Below are 25,521 nucleotides of genomic sequence, written 5' to 3'. Positions count from 1 at the left end.
GGGTCTGATCCCACTGCGAGATGCGAACCCATGCCGCTGCAGAGACCTGCGGCTCACCCATCTCTTCTTCTCTGTGGTGTGCCGACTGCCTGCCAGCCGGCGCATGCGAAGAGCGGAGCCGGCGGGTCTCTACTGACATTTCTGTGCGGGCCCCTGCCGTGATTTGTTTTCCACGTGTGTTTTCACGCAGACAAATTGTGGCTGTTTGCATAGGATTGCGTGCATGAATGCACTCCTATGGCAGCGGGCACGGGTGGAAATTCTGCGGGAAATCTCTCTGCGGAATTTTCACCCATGTGCAAGGGGCCATACCTGGAAAATTTATGAAAGTAAATACCTTAAAAAATTGTAAAAAAAAAAAAAAACACCCAGCACATAATGCTTATGGGAACCTTCATGTAATTTTGCAACAAAGCCTGACAGGGAGATGTACATCTGCTGTATATAGTAATACTAGTAATTCTTAGGAAATACTACCAGTGTTTCTGGTGGTGCAATGTGGTATGCAACTCTGCTACATGTACATCACATACAGCTCTGCTACATTCGTTCTTTATACAACAGGGATCAAAATCAGCACAGCAAAGAGTCCTGCACACACTGATCAGCCCCTGGTCATGCGACCTGGACTCCTCCCACGCAGATGACTGATCACATGACGGTGACATCATCACAGGGCCTGTAAGCACGTGGCTTCTGTAGGTGTTTGTTAGTATTCCATCCCCTACAAACCCCCACAGCCTCAGTTGCTATGGAATACTAACAAACACCTAGCCGGACAGCATCTATGTGCTTACAGGACCTGTGATGACATCACCATTGTGTGATCAGGGGCGGAGCATGTAACACACGCACGGACGGACGGACAGGTGGTTGTCAGTATTTTGATAGTCCATGCTGGTATAACCTGTATATCTCTTGTATATAATTATATATGTGTAGCTGCTATAACTTATACCAGCTATACATATATGATCACATGGGGTACATACCTACTTACACGGCATGGTCTGCTTCCCTCCACCGTTGGCTACACCAATCAAGCAGCCAGCAGTGCAGTGGTTGACTGCAGTTGTGACGAAACACAACTGCAGTCTGTCAGTAGAAGGGTAGGCTGTACGCGAGTGGAGTCTGCAGTCTGGAACTGGTTCCCAGCTGCCTTGTGTAACAGACCTCTCCTCTCTGACTGCCACCAATAGTCTACCTGCGGGCTGCGGCACTGACACACTATATGGTGGAAGCCCATGGGCCCCCATCTTTTAAGTAACTGGTCACAATTGCAAACCCTGCGACCCTTAGCGGTACGCCGGTGGTGACAGGGGCTCTTTGGAGATTCAACAGAGATTCCACAACAGAAGACAGAAGATGAGATGATCTCTGTGTGCAGACTAATGGGGACTTATCATTTGCAATTTTCTCAAGGTCAATGAGCCCCTTTTTTAATATTTACGACTTGGCCCCTGATGAAAGTACCTACCCTGTAGTGATGGTGTCCTGGGAATAGTTTTTGATTAGCAGTGATAGCACAACATGTGCCGCCATCTAGTGAATTCCATACGAAGACGTGTATACCACAGTATGGAATCAGAAGCATACTAACATACAGTAGAACCCCACAGAGGTCTATTCTTACCATATGGAGCTGCTGTATGTCCATGTGCATGATTCATACAAAATCCAGATTTTCATTTGGCCACTTTGCAACAAATCTGATGCTCCAACAGAAAATATTGTGTTTAGCAGATGAGCTTGTATTGCACAAAGGACAAAATACACAATGGCTACTGTACAATTGCTTCGCTCCCTAGAGTCTCAGTATTAGGGCTTATTCAGATGGATGTATATTGGGTTTTCACACCCGGACGATATACGCTGTCCCTCTCTGCAATAGGAGGAGGGTATGAGTATGACTAGATCCTGCCCTCTGCCACTGTTTGCAATGGGAGGGTAGGGGCGGAGCGGAGCTAAGCTCCGCTCCGTCCTGCACCTCACATTGCAAACAGTGGTGAGAGGTGAGAGAGGACACTAGTGTCAAAGCACACTAGCACCCCACCCCCCACCCCGCCTCCTTCCCTTGCCAAGAGGGGCAGCGTATATTGGAAAGGCGTGAAAAAAACCAGCCGACATACGTCCATGTGAATAAGGTCTTACCGTCTCATAATCCATAACATATCTAAGGACAAATATGTTTCCTTCACTGTATGCATCACAGAAACCTTCAAGTCAAACTGTTTTAAATGCATTGCATCGCTGGACTTGCCATTTTCACACCCATGAAAACCACATGTAGATCTAATCATAAAAAAAAAAAAATCACACTTGCATGAAAATCCATATTTCTTCCTCCCACAGGAAATAAGGGGAATCCTGGAACAGAATTGCCCAAAAATAGGACATGCAATGATTTTCTGATCTCACACTGTCTGTGCAAGCAAAAAAATTGCTCATGTAAATGAATCCATTAAAAATAAATGGGTTGTTTTCTCATGGAAATTCTGTCCATATCGCAATTGGATGTAACCTGCACAGTAACATTTTATATAGATGCAGCATGATACAAGGATACATGAGCAGGTAAAAACACCACTTCCCAGCAGCAAGCAGAACAGGCAAAATGCTACATGGAGTGGGGGTGGGGGGCACAGGTGCAAAATACTGATGAGCAAGCACACACTTACCATACATCGGAGGAGGGGGGCTACTAATGTTGCGCTTGCACATAGATTAGGCTTGTATAGGGTGCCAGTTACAGAGATAAGTGTAGCGCATCATGCTGGCTTTTGGTCTATCAATTTTAGGGAAAAAATGCATAAGTCATAAAGATGAAGGTTTCAAATGTTTTTATTTAAACCTTAATATATAAGATTTAATATGAAGCTGTAATATATGTTTTTTTCAGTGGTGGTAGACAAGGAATTGTTGGTAATCGGTGCCAGATCATGGAAGTTGAGGTCCACAAGAGGTGTAATATGGTGGTCAAATTCTTCCACAAAACAAGCACTTTGTTGGATCACTGAAGATGAAGTCAACAACAGGTATAATATGGTTGTCAGATGCTTCCGCAGGCATTTTGTTGGATCATTGAAGTTGAAGTCCACAGCCAATGTAATATGATGGTCAGATGCTTCCAAGAGCACTTTGATGGATCACCGAAGCTGAGGTCCACAATAGGTGTAATATGGTGGTCAGATACATCCAAGAACACTTTGTTGGATCACTGAAGTTGAAGTCCACAACAGGTGTAATATGGTGGTCAGATATTTCCACAAGCACTTTCTGGGACCACTGAAGCTGAGGAACACAACAAGTGTAATATGGTGGTCAAATGCTTCCAGAAGCACTTTGTTGGATCACTGAAGCTAAGGAACACAATAGGTGTAATATGGTGGTCAGATGCTTCCACAAGTATCTCAATATAAAGTTGAGGTTCACACAATAGATGTAATACAGTTGTCTGATGATGTTTTTATCTAATGAGAAAAACAAAATTGATTAAGGAATTAATGAAAACTCCCATATAACATAATTATGTTAAAATAATACTGGAGTCATTAAATGTATTTAAATATACGAGAACTGAAGATGATTATGCATATAGGATATTCTATATATAGTCATATCAATAAAACTGGGTACTGCTGGCATGGGTTGTGGGGTTGGACCGTTACCAAACAAAACATTGATGCTCTATCCTAAAAATGTTCTACACTTTGGACAATCCCTACTTATCTCTTGACAATAAGCAGATCACAAAATTGCCCCTACTGGAACCCCAGGTTCCCACATCTGCTTTAAGGACATTCCATTAATATAATGATCCTAACATCTAAGAGCTTTTTGGGTGCCATTTTGTTTATTTACATGCTTTTTAATATGTTTTCTTTTTTCTGGTATTTTTCATGTCCAACAGAGAAGCAAAGCGACAGCCGACTTGTGATCGTCCTTATGGAATAATTACACAGTATGAAAAATACATACTGAAAATAACAACCAAATAAAGCTGATGTCAGATTGTACATTTTCTAGGATGTTCATAGTGTGTTGGGACAATAGTGAATGTCTTCACTGATAGATCTGATGATGTCTGCCGGCAATACAGCGTTGACATGAGTAAACCTGTTCTGATGGTGTGAGGTGATTCGATAAAGTCTGTCAGCTATGAAACCAATTTCAGAAGCTGGGTATAATAAGAATCACCTACACCATAAGAATAGGTACAGTATATGAAACTAATATAATACCCACTATACAACCGTAAATGAGTACCTACCATGTGAAGGAAGCATAGAGGCATTAGCAATGATGGATGTTATGAGATGTTGAAAAGAAGGCTGGCAGATGTCAAAGCCGCCTCCTTCTTTGGCCTCTCCCAGATGTTTTTCCGCCGTAGGATCTTATTTCGGCGTGTACAGCTGCTCGCGACCGAGGGCAATGCAGCACTCACAGTCGTGACCCAGGTCTGATGGTGGGGGCTCACCTGTAAAACCAATGTCATAAACTGAGTACAATAGGAATCACCTACATGATAAGGATAGGTACAGTAGATGAAACTAGAATGATAACTAATGTACAACCATAAATGAGAACTTACGAACTGAAGGTAGAACAGAGGCTTTAGCCATGCCTGATGCTGTGAGCTGTTTGGAGGAAGGCTGGCTGATCCCATAGCCGCCTACTTTTTTGGCCTCTCCCAGATGTTCCCCAGCTGTAGTTTGATTTTCTGGGGTGTACAGCTCTTCATGACCACGGGCAATACAGCACTGACATCCGTGATCCGGGCCTGATGGTATGGTGCGAGCAGATAAAGGTTTGTCACCTGTGAAACCAATGTTATAAGCTAAGTACAACAGAAATCGCCTACATGATTTAAATAGGTATAGTATATGCAACTGAAATGATAACCACTGTAGAACCATAAATGAGAACTTACTACGTGAAGTATGGTTAGAGGAGCCATAAGCTATGATGGCTGCCATGAGCTGTTGGAATGACGAGTGGCAGATATCATAGCTGCCTGGTTTTTTGGCCTCTTCATGGTGTTCCTCAGGTTTCATGATGTTCATGGCCTTTTTAGGACTTTCTTCAGGCATGGTGACTTTAATCTCATCAGGTTCTGAAATATAGACATATTGGATGTTTCTACAGTTTCGAAGTACAGATCATACATTGCGTGTATGTGGAGTTGAATATACAACGCCGCTAAGAAACAGAGCAGTGAATTAAAAAAAAAAACTTCTCACACTGCATATAACAGCGAGAGCCGGCTCACAGAGCAGTAATATGCAGTGTTTTATGCATACCACCGTGTGAATGAGCCCTAAGTATTACAGTGCATCGTACAAGCTATGAAGAGATCACATGTTCAAATCCCACTACAGGGCTAAAATAAATTTTAAGCTTTTTTTTCAATACATTTAAAAAGAAAAAAATATATATATACATATATATAATATATTTACATTTTTAAATCTAATAAAACATAATTCTATATAAATTTGGTATCGCCATAAAAGTACTAAATCCTTGTTATTGTAATCTCCTACAACAGGAATATGGTGTATTAAATTAGAATTTATAGCCGTATTTCAGTTGTTAGAAGTCTATATATCACTTGGTATGTTATATTTACCGTCAATATGGTCGTCAGCTTTGATGATGTTTTTCTTGCCCTCTTTAGGTGTTTCTTCAGGCATGGTAAGTTTTATCTCATCAGGCTCTGTAATACAGACATATTGGATGTTTCTAGAGTTTCAGAGTAGAGATTATATATTGCGTGTATGTGGCGTTTAATATGAAACGCAGCTATGAAACACAACGGTGAATTAAAGAAAAGTAACTTGTCACACTGTACATAACAGCTTGCGTGAGATACGCTATCATGTGCAGTGCACAATCGCTGCCCTATGGAGTCATAGCCGGCTCACAGAGCAGTAACATGCAGTGTTTTATGCATACCACCATGTGAATGAGCTCTAAGTATTACAGTGCATCATATAAGCTATGAAGAGATCACGTGTACGAATCCCACTACAGGGCTAAAACAAATATTACGTTTTTTTAAGGTTCTTATAAGTCTATATATCACTTGGTACATTATATTTACCGTCAGTATGGTCGGCTCTCTGATTGGTCGTCTCTCTGGTCATTGTCTCTTTGGTGTTCTTTCTATGAAGGTTATTGTAAAGAAGATAAAATTGTAGGTTAGTGTATTGGCACATTAGTTTTGCAGCATATAGTAAAACATCAGAAGCCATATGCATAAAACAAGGGTGGGTGTAACCCCTAGATTTCTGGCAGACTGGAAAGTCACCTGGTTGGCAGATGAGGGCATCAGCGTTCCTTTTTGTCTAAGTTCATATATATTAGGCTACAGATATATTCTTCATTATCTTGACTTTCATGGCAGTTTGGCCATTATTATAGTATGTCTACACTATTTGCATAGCGTGGCAGTCAATACACTGTAACAGGCCATGTAATAGCGTACAGTGCCAAAAGAACATTTGGCATATTAAACAAATAGTTGTGGCACATTGGACATTCATTTGGCACTGAATATACAGTATCAGTATGTTATATGATGTTTATACACTACATTTAGCAGATATGCTAAATGCATCTATAGGGCCCCATTTCCCCTTTGTATGTGGGGGTATGCCACTGCCTAAATTTATTCAACTTCTGCAACAAGTTTTGACTTTACTTTTGATGTTGAGACACTGAAACAGTATACTTTTATCTTATAAAGGGATCCTATGAGCAGCACAATGTATACATAAGTGTCAAACATAAAGTCTAAACACAGTGTGAACATGGCCTAAGTCCCCATAAGTTTCTTCATTCAGTCTATCCTTCTAGTATAGACTATTATTAGACTTTTATCCTTCTAGTATTGACTATTCCTATGGCCTTCAAGTCATTGTGGATCCATTACACTAATACCAATATCAACTCCTGGGAGGCCCACAATGAATCATATTCTTATAAAGAGGTGATCATAACAACATAAAGAATATTAATTATCTAATCCACAATGTGGTCGTTGTGAGCATCACAGTACTAAATGGAGAAAATCAGTGTGTAATGTGTAATACTTACTTATATATGAGACAATAGACGATTCCAAGTATGATCCCTAATAGAAGAACTGTGCCAGTAGTGACTGTGGCCACAGGAAATCCATAATGGGGAATAGCTGGTGTCCCAGGGTCTGGAAGCTGGTAGACGATGGTTTCCAGACTTGGAGTAACTAATAAAAATGGATAAACATAGATAGTATTTAGTGATAACAATTCTGATTTACTAAAAGGTCATTAATCATCACAGCTCTTTATATTACATGAATGTCCAGAAAAGCATTTGTAAAAGTGTGAAAGCATTTTTTACAAGTTTCGCCATATTATTTGTGCTAATGTACAGATTTAGCAAAGTTGAACTTGGCACTTAATGTATTAAGAAAAAGTTCAGTGCCACAGTTTGTCTTCTCAATGCTTTTCAATGGCTTTTGTCGTGTTAAGATAGTCTGTTGCACCAAGTTATCAGCATTGGGTTAAACTTTGCTACATTTGTAATACTGTGTTAATAAAGTGTAATAACCCTTTTGCTGTGGCAAACATTTTGATACGTTGGACATACACAAATAAAACGTGCGTTATAAAATATCCCCATACCTGGATATTGTATGAAAGTAAATACTTTAAACATTGTAAAAAATGCCACCCAGCATGTAATGCTTATGGGCACCTTCATGCAATTTTACAATAAAGCCTGACATTACGTGAACACTACATACAAATTCATATTTGTGGCTGTAAATGTGACCCAGGCAGCGCCATAGACGCACACCACCTCCTAAATATAAATGTCCAAGATGTGCAGAAGTCATACATGTCACTTCCCCTGCGTGTAGAAGAAGGTGTCTTTCTATAATCACCATAACGAAATACACCAAAAGAAATCTTTTGAATGTAAACTCATATATGCAGATATGATGTATGTCTATGGCTATAAAAGGGTTAATTGTCACAATATATCAATATAAGGGCTAATTCACCGTGTTGTCCTTGTTGTGTCTGGAAAAAGCAGATGCAAAACAAAATGACATCCCTGCAAACACCCCAAATTCCCTGACACTGTGCTTTATCTATTTGGGGGATTTACCAGGAGAATATGGGGTACTTGTTGATGTACTTTATCTATGTGGGGGATTACGGGAGATATATCGGGTATCTAACACTGTGCTTAATCTAAATGAGGTATTACCGGGGAGATATGGGGTAACTGACGCTGTGTTTTATCTATTTGGGGGATTTACCAGAAGAATATGGAGTACTTGTTGATGTACTTTATCTATGTGAGGGATTACTGGTAGAGATCAGCGAGCATACTCGCTAAGGACAATCGCTCGATCGAGCATTGTCCTTAACGAGTATCTCCCCGCTCGGGAGCAATGGTTCGGCTGCCAGCGCGGGTGACAGGTGAGTTACCGCCATGAGCAGGGGGGAGTGGGGGGGAGAGAGGGAGAGAGAGATCTCCCCTCCGTTCCTCCCCGCTCTCCCCCGCCTCTCCCCACCCGCCACCGGCAGCTGAATCTATGCTCCCGAGCAAGCAGGTACTCGCTAAGGGCAATGCTCGCTCAAGCAATTGCCCTTAGCGAGTATGCTCGCTCATCTCTAATTACTGGGGATGTATGGAGTACCTGATCCTGTGCTTTATCTATGTGGGGGATTACCAAAGATATATGGGTACTTGACTCTGTGCATTATCTATGTGAGGTATTACCGGGGAGATATGGGATACCTGACGCTGTGCTTTAACTTTGTGGGGAATTACCAGGGAGATATGGGATACCTGACGCTGTGCTTTAGCTATGTGGGCAAATTTCCAGATTGTATATACTGATAAGCTTACCTCTTGTAGTAATGTCTTCCATTTCGGGATCATAGTCTTCCCAAATAATGGGCGCTCCTTTCACTGTTGCCAGTAAGAGGTTGAGAATAAGGACAGTAATAATCCTCATTTTAGCCTGGAGGTGAGTAGCCATGTGTGCTCAGACAAATAGCCTCCCCGGACAAGGTCTCTAACTGACGCGTCACTCAATATCACTGGAGTTTTGATGATGTCATAATAGAAGCCTATGACACAATAGGCCAAAAGAATAGCTGAAGATTCCGTGATGTCATAATAGAAACCTATGATATGTGAGACCTGCAAAACCGCTAAAGATTCCGGGATGTCATAATTGGGGCCTAAGACTAACATAATAAGGAGCTAGTTTTTCTTAACCCCTTAGTGACCAAGCCTGTTTGCGCAAAATGTCTAAATATAATTATCAGCAGCACTCATACTCTAATGTAGCTAAAAAAGCTAATTGGTGCACGCCTTACAAACGGGGACTGGATCCAAATAGTCCCAAATAAACCAGAGTAAATGTAATTAAAGGCAGCACTCCTTACAGCGATCAAGTAGAAAAAAGATACAACCTTTATTTCAGTCCATTGTCTTTAAAAGAGCCTCAGCAACGTTTCAACCTCAATGCAGGTCTTTGTCAAGCTGACCGCTCAAGAGCAAGACATCTCAATAAAAATACATAAACACCCCCCCCCCCCCCCCCCCCCATCACCACAGTGACCAATAAAACACAGGCAGTAATTACCCACAGGTATGCAGAAGTCCAGTTGGTACATTTCTAATCATGGCTTCCATGTTGCAACATGAGGTATGCGCATCCTCCCATCCGATCTGCGCATGCGCGGTATTTACAGAATCCTACGAGAGTCAGAGGCTCTATTTTTATCGAGATGTCTTGCTCTTGAGCCGTCAGCTTGACATGAATAAACAACTTTAGTTACATCTTTGGCTCTTGTGGTTATGTGATTACATTTGGATACGTTACATTAACATATGCAGGTAATGAATACAGTGAGGTTGTATGTTTGCTCATGGTGTCAGTGGAGGTCCATGATTTTCTCGTGCTTTACCTGTTCGTTCCAGGAACGTTTGCGCTTAGTAGACTTTGGAATCGGTCTTGCGTAAATATTGTACTTGTCGATCCACACCATCTTTCCCATACTTTATCGAATTTTTCGGGGCATTTTCTATTTTTGTACACTATTTTTTCATATGGTAGGATGGCATTTACTATGTTCTTGCATTTTGAGAGGGTCGGGGGGCGTCTATCCAGCCATTGCAGAGCTATCGTTTTGCGGGCATAGAATAGTGTCTTAGTGAGGAATATCCTGTCGTGGTATTGCCACTGTTCTTCGTCTAGGATGCCCAATAGGCATACTTCTGGGTCCTATGGTACTGGTATACCCATCAGATGAGTTAGGAACTCTGTAACTTCTCCCCAGTATGTATAAATATTGGGGCAGCTCCATATTAGATGGTTGAAGTTTGCATTGGGGACTCTATATCTGTGACATTGGTTTGTGGTTATTCTATTCATTTTATGGAGTCTGATCGGTGTCAAATAACACTGGTGTAATATATATAGTTGGGTTTATTTGTTGTTTGCGGCAGGTGATACCGCCGTGTATGTGGACATTGCAGTTTCCCAGTCCTCATTAGTGAGGGTGGGAATGAGCTCTCTCCATCTTTCTACCACTGTCATTGGCGTTTCGGGGATCTTGGATTGTAATAGGTGGGTGTACAGTGCCGATACCAGGCCTTTGGGTCCTTGGTGCGCAGTATACCTATTAATGGATACTGCGAGAAGGGTTGTCTGGGTTCTGGGAATTGTGCTGTTAAGGCGTGTCTAAGTTGTAGGTACCTGAAGAAGCCCGTTCTTGGAATTTGGTATAGTTGCTGTAGTTGCTCAAAGGATATCAGTACTTGGTTAATATACAGGTGTTCTAAAGTAGTAATTCCTAGGTTTATCCAGAACTGTTTGTCTGGCAGGTTCACCAGATGTGGTAAGGCTCTATTGTCCCATAATGGGGTGTCCAGAGGGGTGCCGTCCCGTTTGGTCAGCCATACATTAGCCGCAAGTCTATGGATGGGTAGCATCTGTTTAGTCAACAGTCCTGGTTTTTCCAGGAGGATCCAGAGTGATGCCTCCGAGAGGAAGAACATCAGGTGGTGCTCGGAGTTTGGGAGAGAAGAGCCCGACAGCCAGTGGCGGATATATCTGACCTGTCCCGCTAAGTAATAGAGTGTGAAGTCTGGTAATGCCATTCCCGCCAATTCTTTAGGTCGCTGTAGTGTATCCATCCGAAGTTTGGCTCTAGTGTTCCCCCAGATGAACGATACTATTAGGGAATTAGTTTTTTTAAAGAATTTCTGTGGTATTGTTGTTTCTGCATGTTCTAGGCAGTATAAGTATTTGGGGAGTATTATCATTTTTATGAGATTTATTCTGCCTGCTACAGACAATGGCAGGGAGCTCCAGGATTTTAGTTTTAGTTGTAGGGTTGTCAGTAGGGAGGTGACATTTAGATCAAGGCTCAGGGTGTGATCTCTGGTGATATGGATCCCGAGGTATTTAAATTGGGGGGTGACTTGTAGTTTGCAGAATACCCCCCCCCCAGTCTGCCAGCTCTCTGGTCTTAGAGGCATATATGCGGATATCTGCCAGTTTATGCGTAAGCCTGAGAAGTTTGCAATAAATTCTCTTTCTAGTAGTTGGCATTGCTCCGCTAATAGTTCTCCTTCTCGTGAAGAGGCTTTTTTTAATAAAGGAGATTGAGGATCTGAAGCATCCTCTGAGGTAAGACTTAAAGGGGTTGTCCCGTGCCAAAACGGGTTTTTTTTTTTTCCAACCCCCCCCCCGTTCGGCGCGAGACAACCCTGATGCAGGGACGTAAAAAAAAAAACGCTCAGCGCTTACCTTAATCCCCGCGCTCCGGTGACTTCTATACTTACCGGCTGAAGATGGCCGCCGGGATCCTCTTCCTCCGTGGACCACAGCTCTTCTGTGCGGTCCATTGCCGATTCCAGCCTCCTGATTGGCTGGAATCGGCACGTGACGGGGCGGAGCTACACGGAGCCGGCATCCTGCACGAGAGGCTCCATTGAAGAAAGGAGAAGACCCGGACTGCGCAAGCGCGTCTAATTTGGCCATTCGACCATTTTAGACGGCGAAAATTAGGCGGGCTCCATGGAGACGAGGACGCCAGCAGCGGAGCAGGTAAGTGAAAAACTTTTTATAACTTCTGTATGGCTCATAATTAATGCACAATGTACATTACAAAGTGCATTAATATGGCCATACAGAAGTGTATAGACCCACTTGCTGCCGCGGGACAACCCCTTTAAATGCCTCCCATACTAGCGTTTTGTCTGAGTGTGCTTCATGTGCCTCATAGTAGATTTGAATCTGGTCTGGTATGCGATCATTAGGGCCGAGCAACGAGAGCCAAAATGGATGTATTTTAAGTCTTTTATCTATGGTCAAACTTGGGTTTTTAAGGGCCATACTGTCGGGGGTCCTTCCAAGGGGGACCAGATGCTAATGTTGCCTAGGTCCAAATTGGTATAAGCAATCAACGAGCGCTCAGAGAAGATACGCTGATCAGACAGAGTGTGATCAAAATGGCTTCTATTTTATTGAAGCCAAAACATCATATTATATAGATCATAGACCACTGCCCAGTCAGGAAGGGCTTGTCTTGTGGTCAGCAAATAATTGCAAGAATACATTCCTTCTTATTGAGCTATTGTAAAGAGAAAAACTTGAAACAGAGCATCTTGTTACTTTACCTCAAATGTCCTTGGTACACTAAGTCCGGGGAGAAGGACAGATAAGCAGACCTTGGATGTCTGAGACAAACTATTTCCTGACCACCTGGTTCCCGCTTTCACTATCTAAGGCATACATTTATTTTTCTTACTATTTTGGTAGCTTAGAAACAAGATTAACCCCTTACATACTCCCCCATTTTGGACATGGAGTCAAGACAAGTACGACTCCTAATCCATAAACACGTAATTCATATCGGCGCAGAGAAAACTTTTTCAGTACATTTAGAAATACATGAGATTATAACCTTAATTGCTATATAAATGCATAATAAAATCATCACAATTTGTAATATACTTTGTAGAGTCCCCATGAACCAACCTCCTAAACCAGAAAACCAATTGGCAGGGTTCAAAGACTAAATGTGTTACCCCACCAGCTATCTCTGGTTTCTGAGTTTTCATTTGTCCATGCAAACAGTTCTTTTGACGGAACAGGAACAGCCAAGAAAGGAAAACTAGGAAAACTAGTGGCACCAGGTGTGTGTACAAGTCCAAAAGTCTTTCACCTGTGAGGTGTTCAGTCCATCTACCAGTATTTGGTGGTGTCTAACAAAGTGGTTCTGGGCATCGTCTTTTTGCACCCTCTCATAAGGGTGAAGCATGGAGTGAGGAGTCCAAAAGTCCATCAATAAACAAAATGTCCTTCATTTTTCCTTCTCATGGGGGGGCAAAGTAGGGCGTGAAAAGTCCCATTAGTCTCAAGACAAGCAACAGTTCCTTCAACTTTACTGAAGTAGGTGTGGACAGCAGGACTTGATAGGGCCCCTTGAATCTGGGCCCTAGGGATTTCCGGACACGCCTCTTTACGACCACCCAGTCTCCAGGTTGTAGGGAGTGAGATCCCTCTAGGTTGTCTGGGTCTGGAATGGGAGAAAAAGACTAGATTCTGGATTACTGTTAGTTGGTCACACAGGTGCTTTACATATCTGGCTACTATGTCATAGCCCTGCTGCAGGGCCTGTGGATGACACAGCCCCAATCTTGGCATAGAGCCAAACAACACTTCTTTTAACTTAAAGGGGTTGTCCCGCGGCAGCAAGTGGGTCTATACACTTCTGTATGGCCATAATAATGCACTTTGTAATGTACATTGTGCATTAATTATGAGCCATACAGAAGTTATAAAAAGTTTTATACTTACCTGCTCCGTTGCTAGCGTCCTCGTCTCCATGGTGCCGACTAATTTTCGGCCTCCGATGGCCAAATTAGCCGCACTTGCGCAGTCCAGGTCTACTCCTGTTCTCTATGGGGCTCCGTGTAGCTCCGTTTAGCTCCGCCCCGTCACGTGCCGATTCCAGCCAATCAGGAGGCTGGAATCGGCAATGGACCGCACAGAAGAGCTGCGGTCCACGGAGGTAGAGGATCCCGGCGGCCATCTTCACCGGTAAGTATAGAAGTCACCGGAGCACGGGGATTAAGGTAAGCGCTCCGGTAAGCTTTCCTTAGGTTCCTGCATCGGGGTTGTCTCGCGCCGAACGGGGGGGGGGGGGGGGTTGAAAAAAAAAAAAACCCGTTTCGGCGCGGGACAACCCCTTTAAGCGTACCATTTAGTCTTTTAACTTTGTCTAAACTCTGCAGGTCTTCCCTATCTTTCTATTGGCCAGAAAAGCGCGCTAATGTCTCAGAGATGAAAGTGAAAGTAACTCGAACATCGCGTGGTACTCGTCTCGAGTAACGAGCATCTCGAACACCCTAATACTCGAACGAGCATCAAGCTCAGACGAGTACGTTCGCTCATCTCTAGTAATAACCCTTTTGCTGTTGCAAACCTTTTGATATTCTGGACACAAATAAAACGTGAGTTATAAAATACCCTATAGGGGGTCTGATCCCACTGCGAGATGCGAACCCATGCCGCTGCAGAGACCTGCGGCTCACCCATCTCTTCTTCTCTGTGGTGTGCCGACTGCCTGCCAGCCGGCGCATGCGAAGAGCGGAGCCGGCGGGTCTCTACTGACATTTCTGTGCGGGCCCCTGCCGTGATTTGTTTTCCACGTGTGTTTTCACTCAGACAAATTGTGGCTGTTTGCATAGGATTGCGTGCATGAATGCACTCCTATGGCAGCGGGCACGGGTGGAAATTCTGCGGGAAATCTCTCTGCGGAATTTTCACCCATGTGCAGGGGGCCATACCTGGAAAATTTATGAAAGTAAATACCTTAAAAAATTGTAAAAAAAAAAAAACACCCAGCACATAATGCTTATGGGAACCTTCATGTAATTTTGCAACAAAGCCTGACAGGGAGATGTACAGCAAAGCAAAGAGTCCTGCACACACTGATCAGCCCCTGGTCATGCGACCTGGACTCCTCCCACGCAGATGACTGATCACATGACGGTGACATCATCACAGGGCCTGTAAGCACGTGGCTTCTGTAGGTGTTTGTTAGTATTCCATCCCCTACAAACCCCCACAGCCTCAGTTGCTATGGAATACTAACAAACACCTAGCCGGACAGCATCTATGTGCTTACAGGACCTGTGATGACATCACCATTGTGTGATCAGGGGCGGAGCATGTAACACACGCACGGACGGACAGACAGGTGGTTGTCAGTATTTTGATAGTCCATGCTGGTATAACCTGTATATCTCCTGTATATAATTATATATGTGTAGCTGCTATAACTTATACCAGCTATACATATATGATCACATGGGGTACATACCTACTTACACGGCATGGTCTGCTTCCCTCCACCGTTGGCTACACCAATCAAGCAGCCAGCAGTGCAGTGGTTGACTGCAGTTGTGACGAAACACAACTGCAGTCTGTCAGTAGAAGGGTAGGCTGTACGCGAGTGGAGTCTGCAGTCTGGAACTGGTTCCCGGCTGCCTTGTGTAACAGACCTCTCCTCTCTGACTGCCACCAATAGTCTACCTGCGGGCTGCGGCACTGACACACTATATGGTGGAAGCCCATGGGCCCCCATCTGCTAAGTAACTGGTCACAATTGCAAACCCTGCGACCCTTAGCGGTACGCCGGTGGTGACAGGGGCTCTTTGGAGATTCAACAGAGATTCCACAACAGAAGACAGAAGATGAGATGATCTCTGTGTGCAGACTAATGGGGACTTATCATTTGCAATTTTCTCAAGGTCAATGAGCCCCTTTTTTAATATTTACGACTTGGCCCCTGATGAAAGTACCTACCCTGCTGTACTGATGGTGTCCCGGGAATAGTTTTTGATTAGCAGTGATAGCACAACATGTGCCGCCATCTAGTGAATTCCATACGAAGACGTGTATACCACAGTATGGAATCAGAAGCATACTAACATACAGTAGAACCCCACAGAGGTCTATTCTTACCATATGGAGCTGCTGTATGTCCATGTGCATGATTCATACAAAATCCAGATTTTCATTTGGTCACTTTGCAACAAATCTGATGCTCCAACAGAAAATATTGTATTTAGCAGATGAGCTTGTATTGCACAAAGGACAAAATACACAATGGCTACTGTACAATTGCTTCGCTCCCTAGAGTCTCAGTATTAGGGCTTATTCAGATGGATGTATATTGGGTTTTCACACCCGGACGATATACGCTGTCCCTCTCTGCAATAGGAGGAGGGTATGAGTATGACTAGATCCTGCCCTCTGCCACTGTTTGCAATGGGAGGGTAGGGGCGGAGCGGAGCTAAGCTCCGCTCCGTCCTGCACCTCACATTGCAAACAGTGGTGAGAGGTGAGAGAGGACACTAGTGTCAAAGCACACTAGCACCCCACCCCCCACCCCGCCTCCTTCCCTTGCCAAGAGGGGCAGCGTATATTGGAAAGGCGTGAAAAAAACCAGCCGACATACGTCCATGTGAATAAGGTCTTACCGTCTCATAATCCATAACATATCTAAGGACAAATATGTTTCCTTCACTGTATGCATCACAGAAACCTTCAAGTCAAACTGTTTTAAATGCATTGCATCGCTGGACTTGCCATTTTCACACCCATGAAAACCACATGTAGATCTAATCATAAAAAAAAAAAATCACACTTGCATGAAAATCCATGTTTCTTCCTCCCACAGGAAATAAGGGGAATCCTGGAACAGAATTGCCCAAAAATAGGACATGCAATGATTTTCTGATCTCACACTGTCTGTGCAAGCAAAAAAATTGCTCATGTAAATGAATCCATTAAAAATAAATGGGTTGTTTTCTCATGGAAATTCTGTCCATATCGCAATTGGATGGAACCTGCACGGTAACATTTTATATAGATGCAGCATGATACAAGGATACATGAGCAGGTAAAAACACCACTTCCCAGCAGCATACAGAACAGGCAAAATGCTACATGGGGTGGGGGTGGGGGGCACAGGTGCAAAATACTGATGAGCAAGCACACACTTACCATACATCGTAGGAGGGGGGCTACTAATGTTGCGCTTGCACATAGATTAGGCTTGTATAGGGTGCCAGTTACAGAGATAAGTGTAGCGCATCATGCTGGCTTTTGGTCTATCAATTTTAGGGAAAAAATGCATAAGTCGTAAAGATGAAGGTTTCAAATGTTTTTATTTAAACCTTAATATATAAGATTTAATATGAAGCTGTAATATATGTTTTTTTCAGTGGTGGTAGACAAGGAATTGTTGGTAATCGGTGCCAGATCATGGAAGTTGAGGTCCACAAGAGGTGTAATATGGTGGTCAAATTCTTCCACAAAACAAGCACTTTGTTGGATCACTGAAGATGAAGTCAACAACAGGTATAATATGGTTGTCAGATGCTTCCGCAAGCATTTTGTTGGATCATTGAAGTTGAAGTCCACAGCCAATGTAATATGATGGTCAGATGCTTCCAAGAGCACTTTGATGGATCACCGAAGCTGAGGTCCACAATAGGTGTAATATGGTGGTCAGATACATCCAAGAACACTTTGTTGGATCACTGAAGTTGAAGTCCACAACAGGTGTAATATGGTGGTCAGATGTTTCCACAAGCACTTTCTGGGACCACTGAAGCTGAGGAACACAACAAGTGTAATATGGTGGTCAAATGCTTCCAGAAGCACTTTGTTGGATCACTGAAGCTAAGGAACACAATAGGTGTAATATGGTGGTCAGATGCTTCCACAAGTATCTCAATATAAAGTTGAGGTTCACACAATAGATGTAATACAGTTGTCTGATGATGTTTTTATCTAATGAGAAAAACAAAATTGATTAAGGAATTAATGAAAACTCCCATATAACATAATTATGTTAAAATAATACTGGAGTCATTAAATGTATTTAAATATACGAGAACTGAAGATGATTATGCATATAGGATATTCTATATATAGTCATATCAATAAAACTGGGTACTGCTGGCATGGGTTGTGGGGTTGGACCGTTACCAAACAAAACATTGATGCTCTATCCTAAAAATGTTCTACACTTTGGACAATCCCTACTTATCTCTTGACAATAAGCAGATCACAAAATTGCCCCTACTGGAACCCCAGGTTCCCACATCTGCTTTAAGGACATTCCAGTAATATAATGATCCTAACATCTAAGAGCTTTTTGGGTGCCATTTTGTTTATGTACATGCTTTTTAATATGTTTTCTTTTTTCTGGTATTTTTCATGTCCAACAGAGAAGCAGAGCGACAGCCGACTTGTGATCGTCCTTATGGAATAATTACACAGTATGAAAAATACATACTGAAAATAACAACCAAATAAAGCTGATGTCAGATTGTACGTTTTCTAGGATGTTCATAGTGTGTTGGGACAATAGTGAATGTCTTCACTGATAGATCCGATGATGTCTGCCGGCAATACAGCGTTGATATGAGTAAACCTGTTCTGATGGTGTGAGGTGATTCGATAAAGTCTGTCAGCTATGAAACCAATTTCAGAAGCTGGGTATAATAAGAATCACCTACACCATAAGAATAGGTACAGTATATGAAACTAATATAATACCCACTATACAACCGTAAATGAGTACTTACCATGCGAAGGAAGCATAGAGGCATTAGCAATGATGGATGTTATGAGATGTTGAAAAGAAGGCTGGCAGATGTCAAAGCCGCCTCCTTCTTTGGCCTCTCCCAGATGTTTTTCCGCCGTAGGATCTTATTTCGGCGTGTACAGCTGCTCGCGACCGAGGGCAATGCAGCACTCACAGTCGTGACCCAGGTCTGATGGTGGGGGCTCACCTGTAAAACCAATGTCATAAACTGAGTACAATAGGAATCACCTACACGATAAGGATAGGTACAGTAGATGAAACTAGAATGATAACTAATGTACAACCATAAATGAGAACTTACGAACTGAAGGTAGAACTGAGGCTTTAGCCATGCCTGATGCTGTGAGCTGTTTGGAGGAAGGCTGGCTGATCCCATAGCCGCCTACTTTTTTGGCCTCTCCCAGATATTCCCCAGCTGTAGTTTGATTTTCTGGGGTGTACAGCTCTTCATGACCACGGGCAATACAGCACTGACATCCGTGATCCGGGCCTGATGGTATGGTGCGAGCAGATAAAGGTTTGTCACCTGTGAAACCAATGTTATAAGCTAAGTACAACAGAAATCGCCTACATGATTTAAATAGGTATAGTATATGCAACTAAAATGATAACCACTGTAGAACCATAAATGAGAACTTACTACGTAAAGTATGGTTAGAGGAGCCATAAGCTATGATGGCTGCCATGAGCTGTTGGAATGACGAGTGGCAGATATCATAGCTGCCTGGTTTTTTGGCCTCTTCATGGTGTTCCTCAGGTTTCATGATGTTCATGGCCTTTTTAGGACTTTCTTCAGGCATGGTGACTTTAATCTCATCAGGTTCTGAAATATAGACATATTGGATGTTTCTACAGTTTCGAAGTACAGATCATACATTGCATGTATGTGGAGTTGAATATACAACGCCGCTAAGAAACAGAGCAGTGAATTAAAAAAAAAACTTGTCACACTGTATATAACAGCGATAGCCGACTCACAGAGCAGTAATATGCAGTGTTTTATGCATACCACTGTGTGAATGAGCCCTAAGTATTACACTGCATCGTACAAGCTATGAAGAGATCACATGTTCAAATCCCACTACAGGGCTAAAACAAATTTTAAGCTTTTTTTTCAATACATTTAAAAAGAAAAAAAAATATATATACATATATATAATATATTTACATTTTTAAATCTAATAAAACATAATAATTCTATATAAATTTGGTATCGCCATAAAAGTACTAAATCCTTGTTATTGTAATCTCCTACAACATGAATATGGTGTATTAAATTAGAATTTATAGCCGTATTTCAGTTGTTAGAAGTCTATATATCACTTGGTATGTTATATTTACCGTCAATATGGTCGTCAGCTTTGATGATGTTTTTCTTGCCCTCTTTAGGTGTTTCTTCAGGCATGGTAACTTTTATCTCATCAGGCTCTGTAATACAGACATATTGGATGTTTCTAGAGTTTCAGAGTAGAGATTATATATTGCGTGTATGTGGCGTTTAATATGAAACGCCGCTATGAAACAGAACGGTGAATTAAAGAAAAGTAACTTGTCACACTGTACATAACAGCTTGCGTGAGATACGCTATCATGTGCAGTGCACAATCACTGCCCTATGGAGTCATAGCCGGCTCACAGAGCAGTAACATGCAGTGTTTTATGCACACCACCATGTGAATGAGCTCTAAGTATTACAGTGCATCATATAAGCTATGAAGAGATCATGTGTTCGAATCCCACTACAGGGCTAAAACAAATATTAAGTTTTTTTAAGGTTCTTATAAGTCTATATATCACTTGGTACATTATATTTACCGTCAGTATGGTCGGCTCTCTGATTGGTCGTCTCTCTGGTCATTGTCTCTTTGGTGTTCTTTCTATGAAGGTTATTGTAAAGAAGATAAAATTGTAGGTTAGTGTATTGGCACATTAGTTTTGCAGCATATAGTAAAACATCAGAAGCCATATGCATAAAACAAGGGTGGGTGTAACCCCTAGATTTCTGGCAGACTGGAAAGTCACCTGGTTGGCAGATGAGGGCATCAGTGTTCCTTTTGTCTAAGTTCATATATATTAGGCTACAGATATATTCTTCATTATCTTGACTTTCATGGCAGTTTGGCCATTATTATAGTATGTCTACACTATTTGCATAGCGTGGCAGTCAATACACTGTAACAGGCCATGTAATAGTGTACAGTGCCAAAAGAACATTTGGCATATTAAACAAATAGTTGTGGCACATTGGACATTCATTTGGCACTGAATATACAGTATCAGTATGTTATATGATGTTTATACACTACATTTAGCAGATATGCTAAATGCATCTATAGGGCCCCATTTCCCCTTTGTATGTGGGGGTATGCTACTGCCTAAATTTATTCAACTTCTGCAACAAGTTTTGACTTTACTTTTGATGTTGAGACACTGAAACAGTATACTTTTATCTTATAAAGGGATCCTATGAGCAGCACAATGTATACATAAGTGTCAAACATAAAGTCTAAATGCAGTGTGAACATGGCCTAAGTCCCCATAAGTTTCTTCATTCAGTCTATCCTTCTAGTATAGACTATTATTAGACTATTATCCTTCTAGTATAGACTATTCCTATGGCCTTCAAGTCATTGTGGATCCATTACACTAATACCAATATCAACTCCTGGGAGGCCCACAATGAATCATATTCTTATAAAGAGGTGATCATAACAACATAAAGAATATTAATTATCTCATCCACAATGTGGATGTTGTGAGCGTCACAGTACTAAATGGAGAAAATCAGTGTGTAATGTGTAATACTTACTTATATATGAGACAATAGACGATTCCAAGTATGATCCCTAACAGAAGAACTGTGCCAGTAGTGACTGTGGCCACAGGAAATCCATAATGGGGAATAGCTGGTGTCCCAGGGTCTGGAAGCTGGTAGACGATGGTTTCCAGACTTGGAGTAACTAATAAAAATGGATAAACATAGATAGTATTTAGTGATAACAATTCTGATTTACTAAAAGTTCATTAATAGAGATGAGCGAACGTACTCGGATAGGCACTACTCGTCCGAGTAATGTGCCTTATCCGAGTACCTGCCCGCTCGTGCTGAAAGGTTCGGGTGCCGGCACGGAGCGGGGAGCTGCAGGGGAGAGCGGGGAGGAACCGAGGGGAGATCTTTCTCTCCTTCTCTCCCGCCCGCTCTGCCCCGCTCCCCGCTGCGACTCACCTGTCAGCAGCGGCAGCTCCCGAACCTTTCAGCACGAGCGGGGAGGTACTCGGATAAGGCGCATTACTCGGACGAGTAGTGCCTATCCGAGTACGTTCGCTCATCTCTATTCATTAATCATCACAGCTCTTTATATTACATGAATGTCCAGAAAAGCATTTGTAAAAGTGTGAAAGCATTTTTTACAAGTTTCACCATATTATTTGTACTAATGTACAGATTTAGCAAAGTTGAACTTGGCACTTAATGTATTAAGAAAAAGTTCAGTGCCACAGTTTGTCTTCTCAATAGCTTTTCAATGGCCTTTGTCGTGTTAAGATAGCCTGTTGCACCAAATTATCAGCATTGGGTTAAACTTTGCTACATTTGTAATACTGTGTTAATAAAGTGTAATAACCCTTTTGCTGTGGCAAACATTTTGATACGTTGGACATACACAAATAAAACGTGCGTTATAAAATACCCCCATACCTGGATATTTTATGAAAGTAAATACTTTAAACATTGTAAAAAATGCCACCCAGCATGTAATGCTTATGGGCACCTTCATGCAATTTTGCAATAAAGCCTGACATTATGCAAACACTACATACAAATTCATATTTGTGGCTGTAAATGTGACCCAGGCAGCGCCATAGACGCACACCACCTCCTAAATATAAATGTCCAAGATGTGCAGAAGTCATACATGTCACTTCCCCTGCGTGTAGAAGAAGGTGTCTTTCTATAATCACCATAACGAAATACACCAAAAGAAATCTTTTGAATGTAAACTCATATACGTTTGCATTAATTACATAAACAATGTATGTCTATGGCGATAAAAGGGTTAATTGTCACAATATATCGATATAAGGCTAATTCACCACGTTGTCCTTGTTGTGTCTGGAAAAAGCAGATGCAAAACAAAGCGGGCCGCAAACAGACGCCTAAATTACATCCCTGCAAACACCCAAATTTCCCTGACACTGTGCTTTATCTATGTGGTGGATAACTGGGGGTGTATGGGGTACCTGATCCTGTGCTTTATCTATGTGGGGGATTACTGCGGAAATATAGGGTACGTGACTCTATGCATTATCTATGTGGGGGATTACCTGGGGATATATGGGATACCTAACGCTGTGCTTTATCTATGTGGGGGATTACCAGGGATATATGGGATACCTAACGCTGTGCTTTATCTATGTGGGGGATTACCAGGGATATATGGGATACCTAACGCTGTGCTTTAGCTATGTGGGGAAATTTCCAGATTGTATATACTGATAAGCTTACCTATTGTAGTAATGTCTTCCATTTCGGGATCATAGTCTTCCCAAATAATGGGCGCTCCTTTCACTGTTGCCAGTAAGAGGTTGAGAATAAGGACAGTAATAATCCTCATTTTAGCCTGGAGGTGAGTAGCCATGTGTGCTTAGACAAATAGCCTCCCCAAACAAAGTCTCCAACTGATGCGTCACTTAATATCACTAGAGTTTTGATGATGTCATAATAGAAGCCTATGACACAATAGGCCAAAAGAATAGCTAGTGATGTCATAATAGAAACCTATGATATATGAGACCTACAAAACAGCTAAAGTTTCCGTGATGTCATAATTGAGGCCTAAGACTAACATAATAAGGAGCTAATTTTTCTTAACCCCTTAGTGACCAAGCCTGTTTGCGCCTTAATGGCCAGGCCAAATTTTGGAAATCTGACATGTGTCACTTTAACATAGAATAACTCTGTAAAGGTTTTGCATATCCAAGTGATTCTAACATTGTTTTTTCACCACATATTGTACTTCATTTTGGTGGTAAAATAAACCAATAGAATTTGTGTATATGTATTAAAAGCATCAAAATTGGGAACATTTTGAAAAAAATAGCCATTTTTTCACACTTTCATCTGCAATATGTCAAATATGTGCAAACATACTGTACAAGTTTTTGATAAGATATATATTTCCATCTGTTTACTTTATTCTGGAAGGACATTTGAAAAACTAGTTTTTTAACCATTTAGGAGACATACAAATTTAACATTAGTTAATAAAATTTTGAGGAATATTTTGTTTTCCTACACCAAGCCGAGATTGCAAAGGTTCATAGGTGTCAGAGTGATAGATACCCTGACAAATGACCCCATTAAAGAATACACCCCTTAATATATTCACTGAGGGGTTTTAGGAGTATTTTGACCCTACAGTTTTTTTTCAGGCATTTTAGAGGAGAAAAAATAAAATTTCATATATTTGCAAATATGTCATTTTAAAAAACATTTTTTTTCTATAGTGCACATGAAAATGAGTAATTGCACCCAAAATGGATAACACTGTTTGTCCTGTGATCAGAAACATACCCATTGTGGCCTTAATCTTAGATTTGTATAAACAATGGGGCCCAAAACTAGAGGAGCAGCCGGTGGCTTTCAGAACACACATTTTGCTTGAAGGTGTTTTATCCCGCATTCCTCACTCGTAAAGCCATTGAGCAGCCAAAACAGCGGAGAACCTCCACAAATGACCCCATTTGAAAACTAGACCCCATACCGAATTTATCTAGGGGTGTGCTGCATATTTTGATCCCAACGTTTTTGAATGAACCAAAGCAAGCAGAAGGAAAAAATTATGATTTAAATTTTGTTGACAATTGAGTCATTTTAAAAGTTTTTTTGTACAGCACACATAGGAATGAAGACTTTCACAACAAAATGGATACACCTGTTTATTCTGTGTTCAGAAACATACCCATTGTGCCCCAATCTACTTTTATTACACATGACTAGGCCTGCAATGGAGAGAACACCCAATGGCTTTCAGGGCACAACTGAATTAATTCCAGGCCCATTGCTCACTTATACAGAAAAAATATTGACTCCCTAAAAAGAATCCCCTCCCTTTGTCATTCCCTAAATCTTAGATAAAAGTAATAATGTAAACTTTGTGGTATGTCTCAAAACAGGGGTAATTACAGAGGCCTGGTTGGGATGGGCACGTGGGGCTAAAAAACAGGGTATCCCTCCTCTTCCCATGCTTGCTGCAAACCTGACACTTTTCTGGTTTTTCTTTCTTAACCTCAGTGGCAGGGATGGGGTGTAAAAGGTGGCGCTCTGTGAGGCTTCGTAAGCTGGCTGAGGTGCGGCAGTCTCAAACAGAAGGCACTCAAAAAGCTACTCCTAGAACTGCAGTAAGGCGAGCGTTCCTTTTTGTAAATTACATAGGTATTACAGGTAGCGATCTAAATAATGCCGGGCTCACACTGCCATATGAGGAATCCACTTGCGGAGGCCCGTGACTGATTCCAGCTGTGAGCCCGTCCATGGCCCTGCATACGGCCAAGTAATGTACTGCGCTTGACCACGTATTCATGCAGGCGATCATGTGCAGTACACTTTTCCTAGTTTATTTACGTTTCTTGTACCGTCGCTTAGAAATGACGTGGGTACCAGCAGCCCATACATAATGTAATTGCGTATGGATTCTGGGTATGTCCGCGACCATTGAGCACAATGGGCTCTATGTCGCGGATATCTGCAGTAAAGTAGAACATGCTGTGTTCTGTTTTCTCTGAGTGCATTACCTAATTCCAACCTGCTAAT

General features: G+C 41.9%; 1 long non-coding RNA gene across 1 annotated transcript; it reads left to right on the top strand.

Annotated features, from left to right (window-relative positions):
- The first annotated feature begins 17,325 nt into the window (after positions 1-17,325).
- On the top strand, positions 17,326-18,436 carry LOC136610729 (uncharacterized). The gene is made up of 2 exons (XR_010790153.1): positions 17,326-17,455; positions 18,331-18,436. It is a non-coding gene; the product is annotated as an uncharacterized lncRNA (long non-coding RNA).
- Positions 18,437-25,521: the final 7,085 nt, after the last annotated feature.

The sequence above is a fragment of the Eleutherodactylus coqui genome, chromosome 1, assembly GCF_035609145.1.
Source record: "Eleutherodactylus coqui strain aEleCoq1 chromosome 1, aEleCoq1.hap1, whole genome shotgun sequence".
Taxonomy (NCBI): Eukaryota; Metazoa; Chordata; class Amphibia; order Anura; family Eleutherodactylidae; genus Eleutherodactylus; species Eleutherodactylus coqui.
This window is presented reverse-complemented; position numbering and strand designations above follow the sequence as displayed.